Source organism: Lingula anatina, chromosome 6 (assembly GCF_051362555.1).
Source record: "Lingula anatina isolate TDL-2025a chromosome 6, LinAna3.0, whole genome shotgun sequence".
NCBI lineage: Eukaryota > Metazoa > Brachiopoda > Lingulata > Lingulida > Lingulidae > Lingula > Lingula anatina.
In genome coordinates this window covers 15078915-15101584 of record NC_141772.1, presented here as the reverse complement: position 1 = coordinate 15101584, position 22670 = coordinate 15078915, and the positions used below count along the sequence as shown (strand labels likewise).

Genomic DNA, 22670 nt, shown 5'->3' with positions numbered 1-22670 from the left:
AACATTACATAATGTTTAACAGCATAATGACAATCAAATGTTATTAATAAAATATTAGTAACATGGACATTCAGAAAATGTGACAAGCAAAAGTCTTCAAGATCATGGAACTTTAAAGTCACACCTTGAACATGCCAATATGTGAAAAATTAAATTTTCACAAAAAACTGTTTAACTGCCAAAAAAAAAAAAAAAAAAAAAAAAAAAAAAAAAAACCAAACAGACTGCATTGCCTACTGAAGCTGTATTTTAGTCCCATGTTTCTATCCTGTAAGTTTGAAAACAGTAAGTGACATGATTTTCTTAAATGGTCATCATGGAAGCAGTGCCCAAAATGGGGGTTTCTTCAAATTTTGATGCAATATTACATAATGTTTAACAGCTTAATGACCATCAATTTTTAATTATAAAATATTTGTATCACAGATATTCAGAAAATGTGACTAGCAAAGGTCTTCAGGCCCATGGAACTTCAAAGTCACGCCTTGATAATGCCAAAATGTAAACAAGACAGCACTGTTCTGAAATGGGTTTATTTCCATTTTTAACACTTTTTAACATAAAACAAAATAAACATTTTACTGCCATTTTTATATGTCCAACTAAGAAAATTGATGAGATGGGAAAAGTATCAATAGAACAGTGTTAAATGTCCAATTTCCTCCATTCTGAGATTCTGAACATAGTGGATGATTGAATCTGACAAACTGCAATGATATGAGTTTATTTCCATTTTTGACACTTTATTACACAATACATGATAACAAGTTTACCATGTTTTTTACATAATCAACTAATAATGTTGTAAAGATGCAGGAAATATCAAACAAACACTTTTAGGCATCTTATTAGTTAAATAATGAGACTGTTAACATGCCTAATAATTGAATCTGAGGAAATGTGAAAAAACAGTATAACTTCTTAAGTAATGGCCCGATTATGCTTATTTTCGAACTCAACCTGCGTTTTAGTAAGATTGACCACTCCTGTGAGTATAATTACAATTGGCCAATCCGTTTTTCTTATATTGTGTTATCAGTGTTGCATTTATATTGAAAAAAGTGAAAAAACAGCATAAATTACCTAAAAGTGACCCAATCATGCTGATTTTCGAACTTGACCTGCGTATTATGAATATTCATCAGTTCTGTAAGTTTCAAGTCAAAAGGTAAAATGGTTTTCCACTTATCGTGTTATCGGTGCTGCATATATGCTGAAAAAAGTGAAAAAACAGCATAAATTCCCCAAAAGTGACCCGATCATGCTGATTTTCGAACTTGACCTGCGTATTATGAATATTCATCAGTTCTGTAAGTTTCAAGTCAAAAGGTAAAATGGTTTTCCACTTATCGTGTTATCGGTGCTGCATATATGCTGAAAAAAGTGAAAAAACAGCATAAATTCCCTAAAAGTGACCCAATCATGCTGATTTTCGAACTTGACCTGCGTATTATGAATATTCATCAGTTCTGCAAGTTTCAAGTCAAAAGGTAAAATGGTTTTCCACTTATCGTGTTATCGGTAAAAGTGCACGGCGACGACGGCGACGGCGACGACAGACGCAGATGATGGCTATATGTACAGACACATCTGTGTCTGTACATAAAAAGAGAGAGACCTTAAAACTTCAATCTGCATTTCTTCCAGGAAAATACAGATGATTACAGATCTCTCAATCAAATTTTTCGAATTTCTTTCCTGCTTTTGAGCACGGAAAGTCCGGGGGTCCCCAGGCAAATTTCTCAAGCAGCGTGCTATTCATCAAGGGGCTTTCTCTGTGCAACATTGGATCAATAGCCTCCCTGTCACTTAACTCATTGATAAATGTGTTTTAACACAATGCCCTGTTTGATGTGGAAGTTGTAATCATTCAATTTATACTTGAAGTTCATTCCATGCCTCCCAATAGCCCTGCTGGGCATGCAGAGATATGCAGCGCTCACATAAAACATTCGCTCATGAATAGAAACTGTGGAAATGGCCTATAGATTAATATGCAATATATTCTTTTAAGTAAATCATGGCAAACACATCTGGAGGATTTACAATAATAAGATAATGATGCTCCTTTGATATGAGGAACACAGACCAACCAAGAAATCCATGCTGAAGCTTCTGATGCACTCTCAATTTCTGAAGGAGCCAAATATATGCATTCAATGCCACAAAAAGGCAACCAGACCCAGACAAACTTTTCAGGCCCTGCAATTCTTCTCACCTTCAAACGAGTGAAAATCACTGCAAACTACATAATTTGAAATGGCGTTTTGGAGCAAACCAAGTTATGCCTAATCCCTTTACAAGACAAAATCAATGCAGTGATGACTAAATCATGAAGACATGTTTTGATGATGCAAAACGATGTTCTTTTGGCTGAGGTACTGCTTAATAAATACCCGAATCGATACAAACACATGACCAGGGTATGCAGAATCTGTCACTTGGGGAATAAATGGCAAAGCCTAAGTAACAGTTCAAAGGCTTCAATAACTTCCGAGATGCAACAAATCAATGCTTAAAAGCAAGAAACAAAAGGAAAAAAAAAACATAAAAAAGGCGTCTGTTAGTTATTACTCCCAGGAGAGAGAGAGAGAGAGAATTTTCCCCTAAACACCACCTTACTAAACATAACTATTAGTAAAAAAAAAAAAAAAAAAAAAAAAAAAAAAAAAAAATATATATATATATATATATATATATATATATATATATATATATATATATATATAATAATTATAAAATAAATAAATTAAAAAATGAAAGATCCCCCCCACAAAAAAAGGACAAACATGAATGTCATTCATTTTTCAATTAGTTATCTTAAGTGAACCAAAGTAATCTTATGGACACTTGTACCATTATTGCTCTTTCTATTTGTCAACCTCCAATCTCTTCGGGCCTTCAGAAATTGGCAGTGTGAATGTTATCTTGTCTCACACGGGGAGGCTGGTTGCAATATCATCACCACACGGCTCCCTGAATACCAGACTCGACTGCAATCTACAGTCAGGCAATTACAGTAACGCCGCATCTGAGACCCAGTAGTTCAGATGACATTGTGTTACCATGGATATTATGGCTTGTAACCATGACAACATCTTCATAACTGATAAACTGGCTATGTTTCTTAACATTTTCCCATTTTCTGGATACTCCCACAACTAAGAATGTTATTTTCCTAAAACTTTCATCAAAAATTCTTTTTTTATCGGCTTTTTTTTCCAATGCATTTAGCATCCAAAATTTTATAATCAGGCTTCTAAAATAACTCAACTTTTTTATTCAAAAATGGCTCAAATAGAGCCAAGATTAGCATATAACAGGAATAACTGACACTTCAAAAAGCACCTAAAATTAAACAATGAATTTACAGAAACACAAATCACTGAAAAAGTTCCCTTTTTAATGACCAACTGGCCAAACAGTAATGAAAACAATGACCAACTGGCCAAACAGTAATGGAAACAATGTCAATTAAGTGAAATTTGGGTTTTAGAATAAACAATAACATGTTACTGTGTGTTATAGTAAAACAAAAAATTAAGTAAAATAAAGCTGACTTTGGACTAACCTGTTTACCATCAATTTTTTCAGCATCCTGAGAAGAAATAAAGCAATAATCTAAAGATGAAGTAAGGAGAAGGAGAAACATATGACACGAAAGTGAAAACAATCTGTAAATGAAATTTGTATGTGCAACAAGGGTAAAACAATATGAGGTGTAGGCCTGTTGTTCTGGTTATTATTCCCAACTCATATCCCTACTTCCAAGGTTCAGAAGAGCAAGGATACAGATTCACCATTTCTACTTTACTCAATAAGGCCTTCAAATATATTTAAATTACTTACCTTCCAACACTTTACTGATACTGAAAACATAGAAGTACTATACAACTATGTATAAATGTTTGTTTCACATGTGTATTTAAGATCAATTTAAAAAAAAGTTTTTTTTTGCAATTTTGCTTGTAAAAGAGGCAAGTCATATATAAAATATAATAATTATAACAATAATATTTTCTGAGTGCATGGCATGCTAAAAAAGTATAAATTACTCCGATGAACCTGTATTCACAAAAAAGAAAGGCTGACATTTTCTATGACCTTTTTCAGCTGGCTCTGTCCATTTTCAACAACATACATATAACAGCCATATATTGGGGTAAGAAGGGGGTGTGGCCACATCTCAAGTTACCTGACTGGCATGTCTTCTCCAAGAATCCCAATACTGTCTGCTGTCACAGAACAATGTGCCACTGTCACTGCATCACTGTCTTCAATCTATGCTCATGTACCAGTGTGTAAATTTAAAATCTGTATATCGACAGACACCTAATACTTCCAAAAATGAACGCGAAATAAAAATCAGCTTGCTATAAGAACTCCGCCTGCAGTCTCGGTTTCCAGGAGGCCATTGAAGATAAGAGCGACCATTTCATCCTCTGTCCCTAGTCCTCCTAGAAGTAAATTACTGAGATTCCTTGGAAGCCAAATACCAAGACAATTCCTCCTTGCCACTGATTTTGTGGATCATCAATCATGGGAACTGAGACTACAATTCCATATCATATTTGCCAGCATTGATTTTGGTAACAGAGTTCCCAGCTATGAGAACCTAGAAGACAGGCAGCCAGCCAGCAAAGCCGAAGAACCAAGTGTCCAGACATACAGAGTTTTTCAATCATTGATCCATGCCTCTAAGCTTTGCTGCTTTGTAACTTCTAATGCAACTCCTTCTGTGTTTGACACAACTTGGCTATTTTTTCCCCTTCTTCTGAAAGGCTTTTACTCGTATTATCTTTTGATTTGGCCGATTTCTTTTTCACAATATCGACACAATCAGTCTTTGTCAGAATATCACCAAGAGGATTGGCACACAAAGCAATTGACAGTCAGTTACCAACCTAGATTACTTAAGTAAGAAGAGAAAATTATTCAATCATCATTTTTTCTCACATTAAGCTGGTAAATGCAAAGGATGGTTTGCTTTAGCATTTCTGGTTGGATTTTGAATTAAGTACATGTAGCATGCATTTTGTAACATGAATAAGGCATGCTATTTTAAAGTGCATTATATGAACTATTACCACAGTGAAAGGCAGAAACAATTTGACACACGGAAATCTCCCACTGTAGTGCAACACAGCATTTATAACACTTCTTGTTATATTTTCCTTCATCTAACAACCTGTTCATTAAATTTTTATCTATTACTTTTTCACTTTCAAATAGCTAAAAAATGTGTGACACTATGATATTTTTGGAAATGTTAAAAATACCAAAAAAAGTGAAATGAATCTCAGGACAAGATCAAAACATGATACGCTTTTAATAAAATCTGATCATTTGCCTGCTAAGCCAAGCTGTCTCATAAAAGATCATTCATATAGTGTTGCAAAGAGTAACAAAAATCAATGGCCATACACCAAATATAATTGCTTTTCTATGCTAAAGAAACATTGTAATGTGAAATATCACCATGAATGAAGAATGAGCCAAGACAATAATGACAAAAAAAAAAAAAGAGTTCCTGATCTTTGTCAATATAATAACAAAAGTGCAAATGTTGAAATGCTATGACACTTCAGTTTAACTGAAATCCCTGAAGATGGCAGCAGATTATGACTTATATCAAGATAGGCCAAAGTGACCCCTCCCTCCCCTTCCAGAAAAAATCATAAGTAAGCCAACTGATAAAACCCCAGAATAAACGAGAAGTGTGTGTTATCGATAAACCCCAGTAGTAAGGTATCTAACAGCTTTAAATTTTAATAACTTCCTTTCATCTTTGTTTAATGTTTACAAATGCTGGATTGTGGAACAAACCTGACCTTTAGAGAATAATCACTCTCAGGCACATTCTTCTGGTTCTCTTTATCCTTAAAAACAAAGTTCAGTGTATTTGTCCTTTAAAGTTTGTTCTCATCTTAGAACTGGCCTAAATACAAACTGATGGTGAAAGGTAAGTGAGAACACAAAGGCTGAATGGTCTGTACTAAATTTTCTCTCTCACTCCCCCCTCCCTCTTTTCTCAAACAAAATTATTCTTTTTTCATTTCAAAAGTACATCTCACCATCTAATTACAATATACACTGCAGAATATCGAATTCAGATGACTATCAAAACCTTCATTCCCTGCATATTTTTAATACAAAATATACACAAGTTGTTTGACATGAAGTCTCAATGCACAATGAAAAATCCATTCCTCAACCTTCATCTATGAAAACAGAGGAGCAGCAAAGTAAAAGCTGACACACATTTTGCATTCTGTTAAGTCTTGGAACCACACTAACAGGAGCAATGGGAAGAATAATGATAGCCATGCAAAACGGAATAGCTGAAATGAATTTCAAAAATCAAGACTACAATAAACTAATGACATCTACATGTACCTGCAGACCAGGGAGTATTCGGAATGCCAGAATACCTTCAAGTGGGCAGTTCAATTTCACATCTCAGGTGACAGGAGCTATAAATAACCTGACCTTGCTGTTCTGGCCAAGTGGGCACTAATACAATACCTTTCCTATGTACACAATCAGTATAATACAGTCAGTAAATATTTATGACTAAACACCTGATGGTGAGTAGCGTTTAATATCTTAAATTTGAACTTTTCAAAGACTAAGTCTATTATAAACCAAAGGGCCAAGAATTGCTTGTGTTCCATCACAGCATCTCTATAAAAATTCAAACCCATCTGTATTTTCTGTATTATTATCCAAAAAAAGAGACTAAATACAAGGCAAATGATCATCTTTGTTAACAGCTATTGCATTTTACTGATTATACAGTTTTCCAAAACATGGGGAAATTGAATAAATATACTATGATTTAATATCAAAATCTTGAAAACTATTCTTCAGACACTTACACAGAATAGATATTCTAACTAGCCATAAGTAGACAACTACTGTACTTAAGAACCCCAAATCTGAAGTTCACAGAAATATCCTTCAAAGTAGTAAAACTACATAAATCACCGCAGTTCTTGGAATTTTATGGATATAAGAGCTTCTTAAATTGAAAACGAAGAAGGACATTTTTCATTTGCCAGTGTGCGCCACCCTGCCAATCACTGGACAAGAATTAAAAAGAAGGATCAAATTCTAAGCAGGACTTCAGGTTGCATTCCTTGGAAACGCTTTCTTAACAAAGTAGACATGTCAAAAAAACAAGTTCGAGAAAATCAATTACGCTAAAAGATAATAGGTTACAGGCATCATCCATCATCTACAGTATAATAACCAATCTAATTCATCGCCTTCAACCTCTTATGACTTCTCCCTTTGTAGAGATCCACTGTCAATTATGTTATAAATACCCAAGGAAAAAAACAACACTTGTGATGGAATAGCTGAATGCATTATATACTGTATATATTCATTTTCAGCTTTCTAGAAACTTTATCATCACAATTGCTCTGACAATTCCCAACTAACACAATGAAGAAACCTGGATGCCATATAGGAGAAAAAAAAATGCCTCAAATTGCAACTAGCATGGTTACATGAGTGTGGTTATATATGTAAGCATATTACGTGTAAATGTATACAGTTGCTTCGTGCATTTATATCTGTGCATCTGTATTTATTGACGTAATTCACTGCTTTCATACATGTGGTTTGCATATACTGTATATGAATGTATAATAATAATATTCAACAGAATATGATGCATGTGTTTGCAATTCTACAATCTGTTTGGGGGTGGGAGTTGCAAAAAAACATCTCTTTGCGACATATTAAACTGCATTCAAAACTCCCTACTTATTAGTCCATGCATCATTTCCAATAGACCTGACAGTGCAATCCTCCCCAACTCCCACTCTAACATGAATCACCCAGCTAGACAGCTAGCCTGATGCCTTCCAGGTGGAGAAACATTGCTTTCTACCTGTAAGTGAAACCTCAAACACCAACTACATCTTAACGCAACAGGTTTGCTTTGGGTGGAGACCCGATTCCTCATTCAAAGCAAAAAAGTAGACTGTAAGCATACCTTGATATATTGCCATCTGTTAAAACACATCTATATATAATGCAATACTACTGTTGTTTCATGCGATTAAACTCTCAACAAGTGTGTGATAGCCGTAGATTACAAACAACTACACCTGTGGACTTTCAAAATCGGCTCAGTTTAATAACCTAGATTCTGTGGATATTTGCCTGCAGTGACTTCGACACAAAACACAAGTCAGCCAGGTAAATGTTGATATCAATAACAAAAGAGGTGAAAGGTGATGCGGATATCTCACAATATCAAACATACAATATACGCCAGTCAGAGAATGCAAAGGGACACAGAATAGTCTGAAAATATGTAAAAGGTGATCTGGAACAATAATATGACCTTAGAGCAGGGTGTGACCTGAAACTGAAAATAAAATGTCTTAATATACACAAACAGGGTTATGTGGTTATCAGTATGAGAAATGGATATTACTTTGTGGAACATATAAAGGATTATACAAAGTTTATACAAATGTACACGCATAACTTCAATAGCTAGAATAACTCGAGAAAAAAAAACAGTATAACAGTTTTGACTCACCTGTAATCTACCAAATATTTCAATCACCCTTGGGAGTTACATTATCCATAACTATGTTGAATCGAGACATGATAATAATCACAGAGTTCTAGTGAACATGTGGAATTTTGCTTTGTATATGATAAAAGGTTTATATATTAGGGCATGACCTGCATTTGTGGAAAACATGACATGAACTTAAGCATATAAAACTCAATATATAAAACATGTCTACCAATGCAATACTGACACACACACACACACACACACACACACACACACACACACACACATAGACACACACACGCGTGCAAATGGATTTAAATATATAACGATGTCAACCAGTGCATTACTGATTCACATGGATCTATAACATACATGTATATCAAAAATGGACTGATACACTTACACATATGCATATGACTACTGTCATACATAATACACATGTGTACCAGTGCAAATCTGATATCACAAAAACCCCCAGTCTTGTCAATGTGATAAAGTACGCACCACGGCACATTACACACGTAAAATATTTATGTAATCCCATTAGAACCGATTTGGAGTACTTATGATACATCGTCATAATGAACTTCTAATAGTACACAGCACCTCCAGGTTAACACAGTGTTTGCAGGCCTTTAAGGAAGAGAGTAAAAGGTCACACATTTTAAAGCCAGTACAACACAACAGGCATCAACAGTTCCTCAATATCAGTTTTTACAGTCACAGTAAAGCTAGCATTGGTGCTTATAATTACTTTGTTTTAGTTAATAATCACAAGGGCATTGGTCCATCCTACATTCAGTTGCAACCTACCTTAATTTATCAACTTGAACTAATCACTGTTTTCTCACTCCTACCACAACTCTGCCACTTGGGTTCTATTATTATTTACCACTGTAGCCTTTGGATCTCTTAAATCTGAAACGAAGAAAAAGGAAGACTTAGGTTGCAACATAAATCATGACTCATAAAAAGTTTCACCATCACAAGACTGCAGTGAAACTTGTCAGCCAATTCAAAAGCTTTACCAAAATAAACCTAGACTGCCCTGTGACACAACATAAACATACACTTTATATATAGTAAATCCATGACCTTGGAAAATCCACTGACACAATATAGTTGTCTTTGGTAATCTTAGCCTGCCCCCCCCCCCCTCTCTCTCTCTCTCTCTCAATAAAAAGCAATATAAAGGAGTCATTATTTTGCACCATGTGTCGTACAAGTCAAAACATTACGACCTTCAATATGCACTCCCACTCCTCTTGCTATCTATTTGTAAACCTACCTAAGTTCACTTCATCAACTATAGCACCAGCTGTGAAATGATGACAGGCAATTTAAAATATATCCATACATGTTTGTAGTGAAACAGGATATGACAAGACACAATGTTCCCCAAAGTATAATTCAGAACAATAACTGAAAACAAGCACCTTGCTGAACTCTGTACAAAAATATTTATTATTTGTTGAGTCACGAAAAAAAAAAAAAAATTTTTTTTTTTAATTGAAGTTGCACTGACGTATACTGCCATATGGAATGAAGACTCAAGTGATAATGAAGATTCTAAAATGGAATTCCCATCTGGGTTAAATGACATAGAGTAAAAAGCCAAGCAAAAAGGTACTTATATATGTCATAAATGAGCAATATTTCAACACTGTTGTTGCTCTTCTCTCCATTCTACTGTACATAAGACAAGTTATTGTTTTAACTAATGAAGTCAAGTATAAGTTACTCATCAGGGAAATGCTTCCTACTCCTCCTAAACTGATCACATGTAACTGAAAAGTTTTTAAAAAGGCTTTTGTGATGTTAAGTCAGGCACTGGCTCTTAAAATAGATACTGGTTTCACATGCAATAGGAAGTACCTGTTTTGGCAATCAGTATTTTCATCTCCAAAACAAATATTGTAAGTTACCTTCCTTTTTGCTATAACATGGGTTTGTGTGCAGGCCTGTAGCCAGCAATTTCAAAAGGGGGGTTCTTTTTCTGGAAAAGTGGACCCTTTTCCATAAAAACTTCATGTACCTAGATCAAATTTTACCCAGAGTGGAACTTTTCCCAGCAAAAGGGGCGGTTCTTTCGAATCCCTTGAACCCCACCTGACTCTGGGCATGGTGTGTGCGCATGCATACATGCATGCGTGTGTGCCTTTGAAAGCCAATGCCTATGTTTATAAGTTTTATGAACCATATAATTGTTCCTGACATACAACAATTCCTACAGCAATGGCCCAGTCACTCAACATGATTAAATTAACCTGAAGGCATATAAACAGCCAGTAGAGACAGGGTTCCAAAGTAGAACATCATTGTCATAAAGGGTGCATTTTTCTCTCCACAAAACAAGTAAATATTCACATTCGCACAATTAATTATCATTCTCATTGTATTGACTGCATTACCTCATCCAGAGACTTGTCTGGTTGGGTCATATTGGGGTAGATCCTTGGTAAAGCACTTGTATAATGTTCCAACTATAATATATGCTATATATACGCTGAACAAAAAAGTATTCCTACCTTTACCTCCTGAGCTATTTCACCTTCAGTATCTATGACCTATAATGGTCCTATATAACCTGTTAAAGACTCCTAATTGCACCTATGACAGAAAAAAGTGATCATGAGCTCCATAAATATGCACAGAACCATTGACACAGCCACTTGACACCAACAAGTTTGTCTGGTTGGGATAGTGTATAATACTGGTTTTCTCCTTTGAAAAAAGGAAGAACTTTATGTGCTCCACTGCTGACAAAGCTGCAGTGAAAAAATAATTGCCATGAAATCCTAGTGCGCAGTAAGTGGGGGACTTCAACTATTACACAGACTTCATCTTGTCTCAGGTTACTGGCATTTTCACTAAAAAGAAGTCCTTAGCTTTAACAAAGCTAATTTTTTAAAGGCCAAAAATACTGACGAGAAATAGTGGCAGAGATAAAAAATCCCCGTCGCTTGGAGCACAATCTTTATCTTGGCAGAACATTTCACTGTGACTTTGCTGGTGGAAGAGAAGATTGGAAAACTTGTGTGCAACATATACCTGTCTGTCCACACAGACTTCTTAGTTACAGGGCAAGTAATATGTATTTCCAAATAATAACAAAAAATTGCTCCACACCATGTGTTAGCATGCAGATATGTCAAAAAACATGCAGACAATTGCCATTTGTGCTCTTACATGTCTACAAATCTTATGTATATATATATATATATATATATATATATATATACACATTCAAGTGACAAAATCAGATTGATTTCCATAGCTTTGATTAAACACACATATACCTTGGGGGAGGGTCTATGCTTTCATACATATCTACATCTAGACATTACCACCCATATCATTAAAATACCAGCCTCAATCTGCAAACACACCATTTTCTACAATAATCATATTTGAACTTAACAAAACTACAAAATCACCTTCATACCTTAATCCAATGCTTTTCAATCAATTAAGTCGTTCTAGTCGCCTGAAGTAGTCCATAGAGGTGTATAAATATAGCCTGCAGATCCATATCACCAAAATTATTACATCAATGGGATATTTAGGTCAGACACTGCAACGTCATGATGTGTTCCAATTGTACTCCCCTTATCTACCCCTGCACCAAATCCTCATCAATGTTTAACAAGACAAATCCAGCTCTCTATTAATAGAACTCTTAAAAGTTATATTGTCCATTTACCTAGGGAGAGACATTCATAAATGTTTAACTACTAACCACACTTGGCTCCTGATTTTGGTTTAATTTCAGAGCACTTCACCTCTGGCCCTCTCATCACACTCCATGCAGTGACATCTGTCAGAACACTTGTATACGAAGTGACGCCAATGTCGCCATGACACAAAGCCACCGGTACCGCGTGATACACTTGCTTTATTGTTATATTACAAACAGAACGTTTATTTTTAGACACACTTTATCATAAGACTGTCCACTTGCGTTGTGTAATATTTCTAAATTGGGAGAAATCCTATTTCACAACTCCTATCACCTCGTTCAGAAAGTTCAGGTAGGGCAGGTTTACGAATGGCTAAATCATTTCTCTTCCTCCTCCAACAATAAAGAGCTAGATTGTTCAATTTATTGGGGAAAATTTTTCAAAGAAGCATACCTTGTGCAATCCCTTGAGAACAGATTGTCATGGCAACCAGACCAAAGGAGTTGATGGGTACAGGAATGGAATATGTATATAAAATCAATGACAAGCCGCTGCATCTTTTCTTTTTTTAAAACACTGCCTACCCAGCAGAACAAAATGAAATGGCTCCATTTCCATCCTGGGGACATTCTAATTGGAAATTGATCCACACTATCAAATAAAATATTTCCCAAGTTGACAGTTATACCTTTTTATTGCATTATACATAGCTTTCTATCATTTTTGATCAATATGATGCAGTTTAAAATGCTGTATTCATGTCCAACATTAAATGAAAACAGCCACAAATCCACTTATCTGTGGTCCATGGATTGGGATCACTCGCACAATGGTATTCCATTCCATTTCTTATCTTATCTTTGTAAATTATATATTATTCCAATATCTGCTTAAATCAATGCAATAACAAGATAGCTTTCCAAACTAGTTGAACATATTGGCATATATACATGTATATAAAAATAGTCCCCTTTCCAATACCCCCCCCCCCCCCCCACACACACACACAAACCAAAAACATGTTTCCAATTTGTAGTTTCTCAATTATCTGTGTGTAACATCCCCTTTTTTTTATGACAATGTCTATTAAAGAGTGACATTATGTTTGCACTGCTCCCTACAGTCCTATCAACTGGCATTTGACTATGACGCTACAAATAAATGCCTTCAGCTATGACATATAAGATAGGGCAATGTCATAAAAATGTAATGGAGAACCAGTGCAGGGAACAAGCTGTACCATACCCAAGAGAGGCAGCATGAACAAGTGATCTCCTCTAAAAGAAATTAATCCTGTGAATCACTTGGAGAATTAATTCCCAAATGCACGTCTATTTAACTTCAAGACACTTGCTCTGATGCAAAGAGGATTGGCATGGAATAAAAACATCAAGTTTTATTGGCAAAATATGTCGATGAACTTTTCTGAAAATTTAAATACTAGCAATCATTTGTGCAAAACTGTCCAGGGAGAACGTAGTCACATAAAATGATGTGCACTTACATTGTTGTCATCTTATTTTGACTGAAAATATGTGTCATTTTGTTTACAATTACAGTAATGTTCAGTCATGGGAAAAAATTTTTGAACAATTATATACCAAAAGGTAAGTTTGTTGACCTAAATTTTTTTCTCTTTAAACATCTATCTTCAATCACAAAATTATAACTGAAGCAAGGCAACATGTTGTCAATCTCCAGGTAAAATATTGCCACAATTGCCATAAATTATCATTGCATCCCCCTAGTGAACAGTATGGCGGTCCTGGTCAATTACTCTGTAACAACATCAATAATGTAGCACAATCTAACACATGCCATTCAATCATTATCATGAACACTATGGATCGATAAGTCAACTTTACTGATGAAAATAGCAACATTTCGACTATCTTATAAAGAATTCTGCATGTTGCAATTGACATTAACATGCACATAGAATTTCTCCCCAAAATGTGACTTCAGAATCAATACATGACCATCCTGTTGCACATATTTCTTCATTTCTCTTTCTAAACACTGCTGTTCCTCCCACCACCTTTCATTTATTCACTCCTCATTACCACTCCCCTCCCCCCCCCCAAAAAAAATCATCATCAATGTTAATGGTATCATTTTAAAACAATCAATTTAATAGTAATATATCATTATTCTGCAAACAATTTTTTCAAAATCAATTCTAATGGCATATAAATATGGCATGTTTCAAAGCAGTGAGCACATTCAGAAAATGGTTGAGCTTTTTTCTTATAACAAAGGTTCTGATCCCATTCTTATTTATCATAATTCTAATTGCCATGAAAATGTGACCTTATATCAATCACTAGCATTTGTCTTGTTTTTTTTTGTTTTTTTTTCATAATCTGCACACTTTTTTTTAATAAAAACAATATACAAAGCTACTTAACTGACAGCACGCTGATGACATGGTATATATCTATCTACTACTAAAATAAACTTCAACTAAGATAATTCAAGAAAAAAAAAAGACCAACCCATCCATTCATTCATAAATTAAATTATATACAGAGCCTATTTCTATGATACCATTAAACCATGTGCACAGAGATCAATAAGAATTTACCTTTGCCTCCTGTCTTTCTCTTGATTAGAAAGAGCTCTGGCTGCTTGTCAGCGGGGCTTCACCATTCACAGTTCAAACATGGCTAGAAATAGAAATAGAAATGAAAGCATATTTGCCAAAGGGATAACAATTGCCTTATCTCAACAGCATTAAGCAAATGCAAAACAATGGGGAAGCAAATTAGCCTGAAGAATATTCAGTCACGAGAAAACCCTTCGCTCACTCCCTTTGGCCCAACAAGATAACTAATATTGACAATTGCAGCTCTTTCCTGGTTACAAGTCATGAATTCTTCCATCCCTGGAAAGCACTTGTTTTAAACTGATCACGGCAAATACTGATTGACATGTATCATACTACAAACATGAATAAAATTGCTTCATTAAACAAATTATTCACAACAATTTTTATTCATTAAATTATATATTACTGCTTTATTGTGATTATGAAGTGAAATGAAAAGGATTTACCACGTTACAATGAATTGAATAAAATGAATTAACAATGGAAAAAGCAATCATCATATCATGATTATCTACAGATTCAAATGAGATATGGACTAGACTTAATGAAAATATGCCAACTAGAAATAATCTGAATCTGAAAAGAATCAATAAAATTTTATATATAGGAAGTAGACATAAACGATATGTAAAACCAGTGAGAAATATGTTTGTGTGTGTATGTACGCAGGTGTGATATGCACACGCGCGCAAGTGTTTGTGTGTGTGAATTCTGGGGACAGGGCAAATATATCAAAATAATATTTATATACTACTGCCTGCACACCTAACAACTACCAAGTTAAAACCACGACACTTGCAATTGTGATAGGTGAGCCAGCCACCCTTCCTTTATTTCACATCCAACACAATTGCCTGATGCAACACATTCTTCAATCCAGGGAAGAAACAACAGCTGAACCATGGAAGACAGGGAGACACACTTAATTGACTGCCTAATCTCAAATCAATGAATCCTTGATATATTCCCTCAACCCCAAAATCTTCCCTATATTAGTCACTGCCAAAACCTCTCTAGGTCTTTTCCCTGGGAAAATCTAATTAACGCAAGAGCCTTCATCTGCCATTATGAGGTACATTAATTTCCTAGCTGTCATCTGCATAAAACTTTTGATGGAAAATCCCATTAGACTTGATATATCATTACAGTTCTGTGCTTGCAGGTTAAACCAACACTGCCAGCAACCAGCAGTGAAATCACACGGGGTTAACCTGCATATTGATGAACAGTAGCGGTAATACCAACAGGTTTCTTTATAAACCACAAAACAGTCATTTAGTACGCTAGAGTCCTTTCTTATTTTTATTTTTTTTTACTTGTTCAGCAAATTTCCTGAACTGGCATTTAGTAACAATAATCAAATTACTATATGTCAGCTATTATCTTAGGATTGTATCCTAGTTTTTAGGAAACCTTATTTTGTGAAAATAATGTGATCAGTGAATGACTTGATATTCCTAGTTTCTGAACATTCAGTACAAATTTACATTTAGAAGAAAGTTGTAAACAGGATACAAGGATTCATGGACATTTATATTGGAAAAACACGTTTTTTTTTTCAAAAAAATTTGATCAATGCATATCCCTGTCGCTGCAGGGGCCTAGCAATTAAACCTCAGAGCAGAGATTTAATCCATTTAAGGGTGCGTGTGGAGTCGGGGAGACCATCAGGAATCAGCAGCATTGCTTTTGAACTGTGGTTGGCCATATTTAGTCGCCGGATCAGTAAGTACTTGGATCATCCATTATGAATGGGACCTAACTGTCTCAGACATTTATACTGATATGGTCGTTAGAGAGTTTGAGAATTATTGCAACCCAGTACAGGTTGTCATCACATGACCTGATAGCGGAGAATGCCTGCTGGTCCTGCATCCCCTTAGAAGATCAGAAATGTATCTGTGGTACCGGTGAATCCAAACAGTACAAAGTTTTATGTTTTTGTCCTGTGGCAAGCTCTATATGCAAAGAATATCCTGCGTTAGATTTTAGCTTGGTAGAAAATCTTTGGAGAGGCGGGCCTAAGCATGATGTGTGTCATTTGATATATGCTGTAAACTGTTTATTTTCCTAACGTTAACATCATGTTATGGCTTTATTAACATATATGAGAGCCATATTGACTTGACCAACTTGAGTATAATTATGAATTTATTTTTGTTACACTGATTGTATACTTATTATGTATATTGTGAGCTTGTACTTTCTGCTCATGTTGGAATAAATTATCTATCTATCTATCTATCTATCTATCTATCTATATATGGACACTTCACACATTTATGCAATAACATAAAATTTAATCACAACAACACTTCCTAAGATTCACAAATATCCACCTCATAGAAGAAAATCCTTCTAAAATTAGACCACTGTTTCTGGAAACTTTAATTGATTATTTACATCAGATGATAATTCACCCATTATTTATCAAAGTAAGACACCTCCCTACAATCAAAAGTTGCACATATTGCAATAACATAATATTATTATATAATATCAGTGCTGTATGCAGCTTTCAACAGCAATTCATAAATAACATAGCATATCTCATATTTGTCAGAGTATGCAACATCCCATTATATAATACTAGCATTATTTTATAAGTCTGTATTACCACATTGACAGCTATGCTACTCTTCAATATTTTATTATAAAGGTACTGTTCTACATGGCTACAAGGATGTTCGCTAAGCAAGCAATGTTATTGTATTTGCCTCTTTCTCACTTTATCTCTTTTACTTTTTTCTGGCCAATACAACTAAAAACAATATATACTAATATTATTAACATCACTAGATAATGGGTTTTTCTTCTCATGTATCTTAATTCTGGCACGTACTCATCGTTACATGCATGCTTCTGTACTTAACATCCATCAATAAATGTCAGCTTAACATGGTTTTTTCTATCCTGCCCTAAAAGCTGGAATGCTGTTCTGATCACTGAACCTGAATGACAGAACTCCTGACATTATCACAGGCATCAACAGTAGGCCCAAAGCCATGACAAGGATCTATTACAGAACAGACTTAAATAACCCATCTGATTCCATATTTCAAAAAGAACAAATCCATTCATTTTAATAATTAAGTCATTTTAGCACACTCTTTTTACTTTCTCAACTCTGCTAAAATTCAATCAATTATTCTTATTTTTTTAAATAAATAAGGCAGAATGGCCAATAATTTGGACATGCTTTAAATATCAGAGTTCACTGAATACACCCACTTTAAAAACTGACATAAATAATGGATTTAACAACACTGAGACATTCCTAAAAGCAACCTAACTGATCATTCAATATTAGTTTATGAATCCATAAAATGTGCACAATGAACTACAAAATTCACAATCTCATTTCAATGAAGTAGTTGCAAAAAGTGGCTGTGAGCAGAATTCCAACACAGAACTTACACTTACGCCTTACTTAACACCAGAGCTATGACACTGGCAGATATCCTGATGCTAAAAGGCTATCAGAACACTTGCACGATAAAGAGCAGCTGGAAGAAAATGTTTGCATATGAATGAGAATGAATTGGTAAATGCCGCAAGTTAACCAGAATTCATTTTTTTTACACCAGTTGTCATGAACGCAGAATTCACTTTTTTTTTTTACACCAATTGTCATGAATGGCAAGCAAGATAATTGATATTTGTTGCACTAGACTATGTGTTGTCTATTCAACAAAGATCTTTATTAAAAATTCAAATCTGATTTATTCACAGAGGTATGCACCTATGTCCACACACACACACACAAACACACGCACACAAACAAACACAATTTTGAAAATGCACAATCCTGCAAGTACTTAAAGTTGGAAATGAAAGGCATGTCATCAAAAAGAGACTTAGAAAGTCATAAACTTCTGCAGATGGTAAATGCAAAACAAATTATCAAGTGCTGGTTGATAAATGCATCTTGCTTCAGACACAAAAGATGCCTTTTTAAGATACATCTTATCAATAATTGCAAAGAGATGTTTCTGGGAAATTTGATTACGTACTAAGTTTCTATTTCCATGCAATCAAGCCACTTAAGTAAAAGGCATTAAGAGCTATCCAACTGATCCCAGTGATGTCATTCATCACCCGAAGCCTAATTTTTTCAAGATTGCAAAATGTTCATTTAGTCAAAACATTATTACTATATAATTTTCCATTTTTTTGAGACAAAGCTATGTAAATCCCATTCATCTTGCAAAAGGTGTCTCTAAGACTGGGTTCTCATTTTCTTTTGTGCAGAAACAATCTACAGAATCACTGAGTAACTCTGAAGAACAATAAGGACTTAAAATGACACAATGGCTAAGGTAGTACACTCATACCATACCACAGCAGCTACCCATAATTTGTAATAACCTAAAACATTCACTTTTGTTTTCTGAAACATCAATCAAAGCATAGCTTGGACCTATTGAAAAAGGCCTGGGATATTAATGATCAATATGTTAATTATGCAGAATAACATTGAGGAGGTTAGACATCCTGCGCTACAAATGATCCATTATTAGCTATTCCTTAAGATAAATGATATAACCCATTTCATTTATATGCAAATTTTTGCGTTTTTGTGCGAGCTGAAGCAAAACTTCATAGGCAAGAGAACTCAGATATTCAATGGATACAGTGCATTTAAGCCATGCTAGATTAAAAGTACATGTTCCATAAATCAACTTTGCAAGTCAAGGAGAGCTAAAAACAACACTGTTTTTAAAATGTGTTTTACACTTGGCTGAACAGAAGGTGCACAACTTCGCGCTGAAGTCTTTCTCACAAAATGATTGTCTATTGCAGGAGGGGATGCCCTGAAACTATTGCTAATTTATTCACTTTTTAATGAGCCAAAAAAAAATAAATAAACATAATGAAAAGAAAAGACATTTTGTCGCACAACTTTATGTTATGGTTTTATAGGGTGTAAAATTCCACTGGGGCTGTTATAAAACTGAGAGAGAAGGTGCAGAAGACTAAAGACTGATCAATACCCTTGTGATGCCAGCAGCCTTGAATGCAGCTCTTGTGATAAGAGTGAAATGTAGCCCTTTCATTTAAAATTTGTTCCAAGTTGGTGATCCACATCACCCATCATGCTACTAAATACAAGATTTTTTTAAATCATAAACAATTTAATGGAAAAAAAGATCTGACAGATTTGTGTAAAATAAAAATATTGAATTAATTCCCAGGAACACCGCTAAAATTTAAATCTTCATGTGTGTAGAGATTCAGTGGCTAAAGGGTTCAAGAAAAGATGACACAATAAACAGGGACCACACACAAATAAACAATGTTGTTTCGGTCTTTAATTTCAGTACAAAGTATCAGGAAAGTGCTTTCTACTAAAATGTCAAAAGAAAAAAAGGAAACATTAGTTTCAATTATTGAAATAATTGTACTAGATGTTTATTGATCAAAACATATATGAAATGCTTCCCTAGATGCACATAAATAATAAATATGTGTAATGCACATCAAGGCACCCCATCTGTACTGAAGAGGGAGGCTTACTAAATAACCCAGAGGCGACACATTGAGGATTATGTTATGTCTATATGTACAGTGAGAGTAGGGGAGCAATTACATATACTGACCAATGGTGCTATTGCTCTAAACACTCTTCTCTGGTCCCAGCTGCTCTGGATACATTCACACTGGCCACAATTGAGACCGGTTCTGAACAACTTTTGAGTCAATCTCACATTTCAAAGAGGTGTAAGGTGCGATGTCAAGCAATCAATTCAAACGTGACTGACTGTACATGTTGTAGACACAACTGGGCTAAATATCATCGAAAAACAGTTGGTATCACACCATAGGAACTTTAATTAAATATGCTAGATATCAACTGGTTGAGAAATGACCTAAATGTTGAACAATGAATAGAACAGAACACAGAATAGAACATAGAATCATCATTAACTATATAGTATAATACTATAACATAAAAAACAATGCATCATATCACTCAACATTGCAATGACTTCGGATGCCATAAGCTTATTTTGCAAATTTTCTTTTCTACAAAAGTCAATTCTGAAGCTATGTCAGTCTCAAAATACATAAAAGGGATTATAATTCTTCGTTTCGGCCAAAAAATGAATTTTCCTGGAGTAAACAACAATTTTCTCATACTTACCAATGGTTAATGAATCCATTTTTAAAATTAAAAGTTAGTCCCTGTTTTTTTTCTAAAAAGTTTGGTTTTTTGTTAAAATCTCCTAAGAGATTTTAACAGAGTATAGCCATCAATGGAGGTCACGTGGTCTAAAGACAAGCTCAGATATCAGATTAATAGCTATAACTGCTGTTTTTGTGGTAAAACAGAATATATTATATTTCTATGAGTTATTCACAATGTTTTTATTGGGAAATATAGATCTCATACGAAGAGTAATTATCCCTTTAACCATATATATTACCTTCTTCATCACCAAATGACACCTGATGCAAGCTTTACTATTGTATTCTCTTCCATACAGGGTAATTTTGAGGCAATTTTTCATTGAGGTTCAGTTTGAAAAGAGTAAGACTAGGGTTGGGGCAGGGAAGGAGGTCAGGGCTCTGTCGCTTGTGCTTCTTATTATTGTCAGTAATGGAAATCTCACTGTTTATTAGGTCTTACTTACTAGTAAATATTATTCATCTTAAGTTAAAATTCCCACTTTAAAACTTTCTCTATTGAGTTGTTTAATCTCTACATTCAAGGTTTTTTTAACAACCTACAGGTCACAATATTATGAAACAAAGTAATATAAGTTTGTACAAGAAATTTCAATAAAATTTCCTGTCCACTTGTAAAGTAAAATGAACCTCAAAGGAAGCTTTATAATAATATGCAGTTTATGTGCGAAATTTACTTTCACTAACATGCCAGAATATGTCAAATATCTGTCCTTACTTCAATGCCATGCACTATTTATTGATTCAGAATATATTTATTCACTGAAACTGTGATAACACCTGTAGATTGTGTAAATTATAACTGTACATGAACTTTTTTTTTATTGCGAACCAAGTACTAGTAACTAATAATATAAATAAACAATAACAGAATGACAACATATCATGAATTTTCATGTAATGAAATCCTAATTTCATTTGTGCACCACAGAAATTCACTGGTGGCCCTTCTAAACATGTAATTAGAGGAAAATTAATTTGACAAGAAACCATACAGTTACTATTACCACCTTCTACCAGTTGCAACACCCATAATCTTCTTTTTGGTCTATTCTCTGATCAATGATATCAATTATTTCTTGTTATACATGACATTAATCCCTAAACTCTTTCTATTCTCCAGCTAAATCAAAGACTGTCAGTTACCATTTGATTCTCATTTCAAGCAGACAGCTTTTTTAGATTGAGAGATTAAGGATATAACCAAACCTTTCTCTTCTTGAACCATGTGAATCCAAGCAGCCATGATGATAGTGAATACCATAATACAAGCTCAAAATAAAATAGTACTAATAATAATAAAATACTTCAGCCTTAGGTATTATATAGCACTGTCACTGGGAAACATCTCCATGTTATGATGCTTACTGTCTTTGTTCTATGTCACCAGAGGGACAGGGGGAATCCATCCATTGTAATGTTCACACTCCCTCAGAACAACAAAATATTAACCAACCATCACTCCAATGAACTTCAGGTGAGTAGAAAACCACCTGCCATGAAAAACTAGGCCAATCTCAAGGCTGAACTCCCATTATGTCTTCAGAATAATCAATATTTCCAAGCAACATTATATATAATTCCTTTTTAAAATCCACATGATAAAGGAGGTAAATCTGGGTATTGAACTGGATCTGATTACATATAT

General features: G+C 34.5%; 1 protein-coding gene across 3 annotated transcripts in view; it reads right to left on the bottom strand.

Annotated features, from left to right (window-relative positions):
- The window catches only part of LOC106152336 (plasma membrane calcium-transporting ATPase 2), an 89014-nt gene that overhangs the window by 45011 nt on the left and 21333 nt on the right, over positions 1–22670 (bottom strand). Inside the window, exons 4-5 of one of the 3 annotated variants that reach the window (XM_087015113.1) lie at positions 14810–14891; positions 9359–9463 (exon numbers count right to left, since the gene is read on the bottom strand). The gene's annotated coding sequence lies outside the window, so the exon portion shown is untranslated. The remainder of the gene's footprint in view (positions 1–9358; positions 9464–14809; positions 14892–22670) is intronic. The other 2 variants (XM_087015114.1, XM_087015115.1) reach the window with 2 other exon arrangements.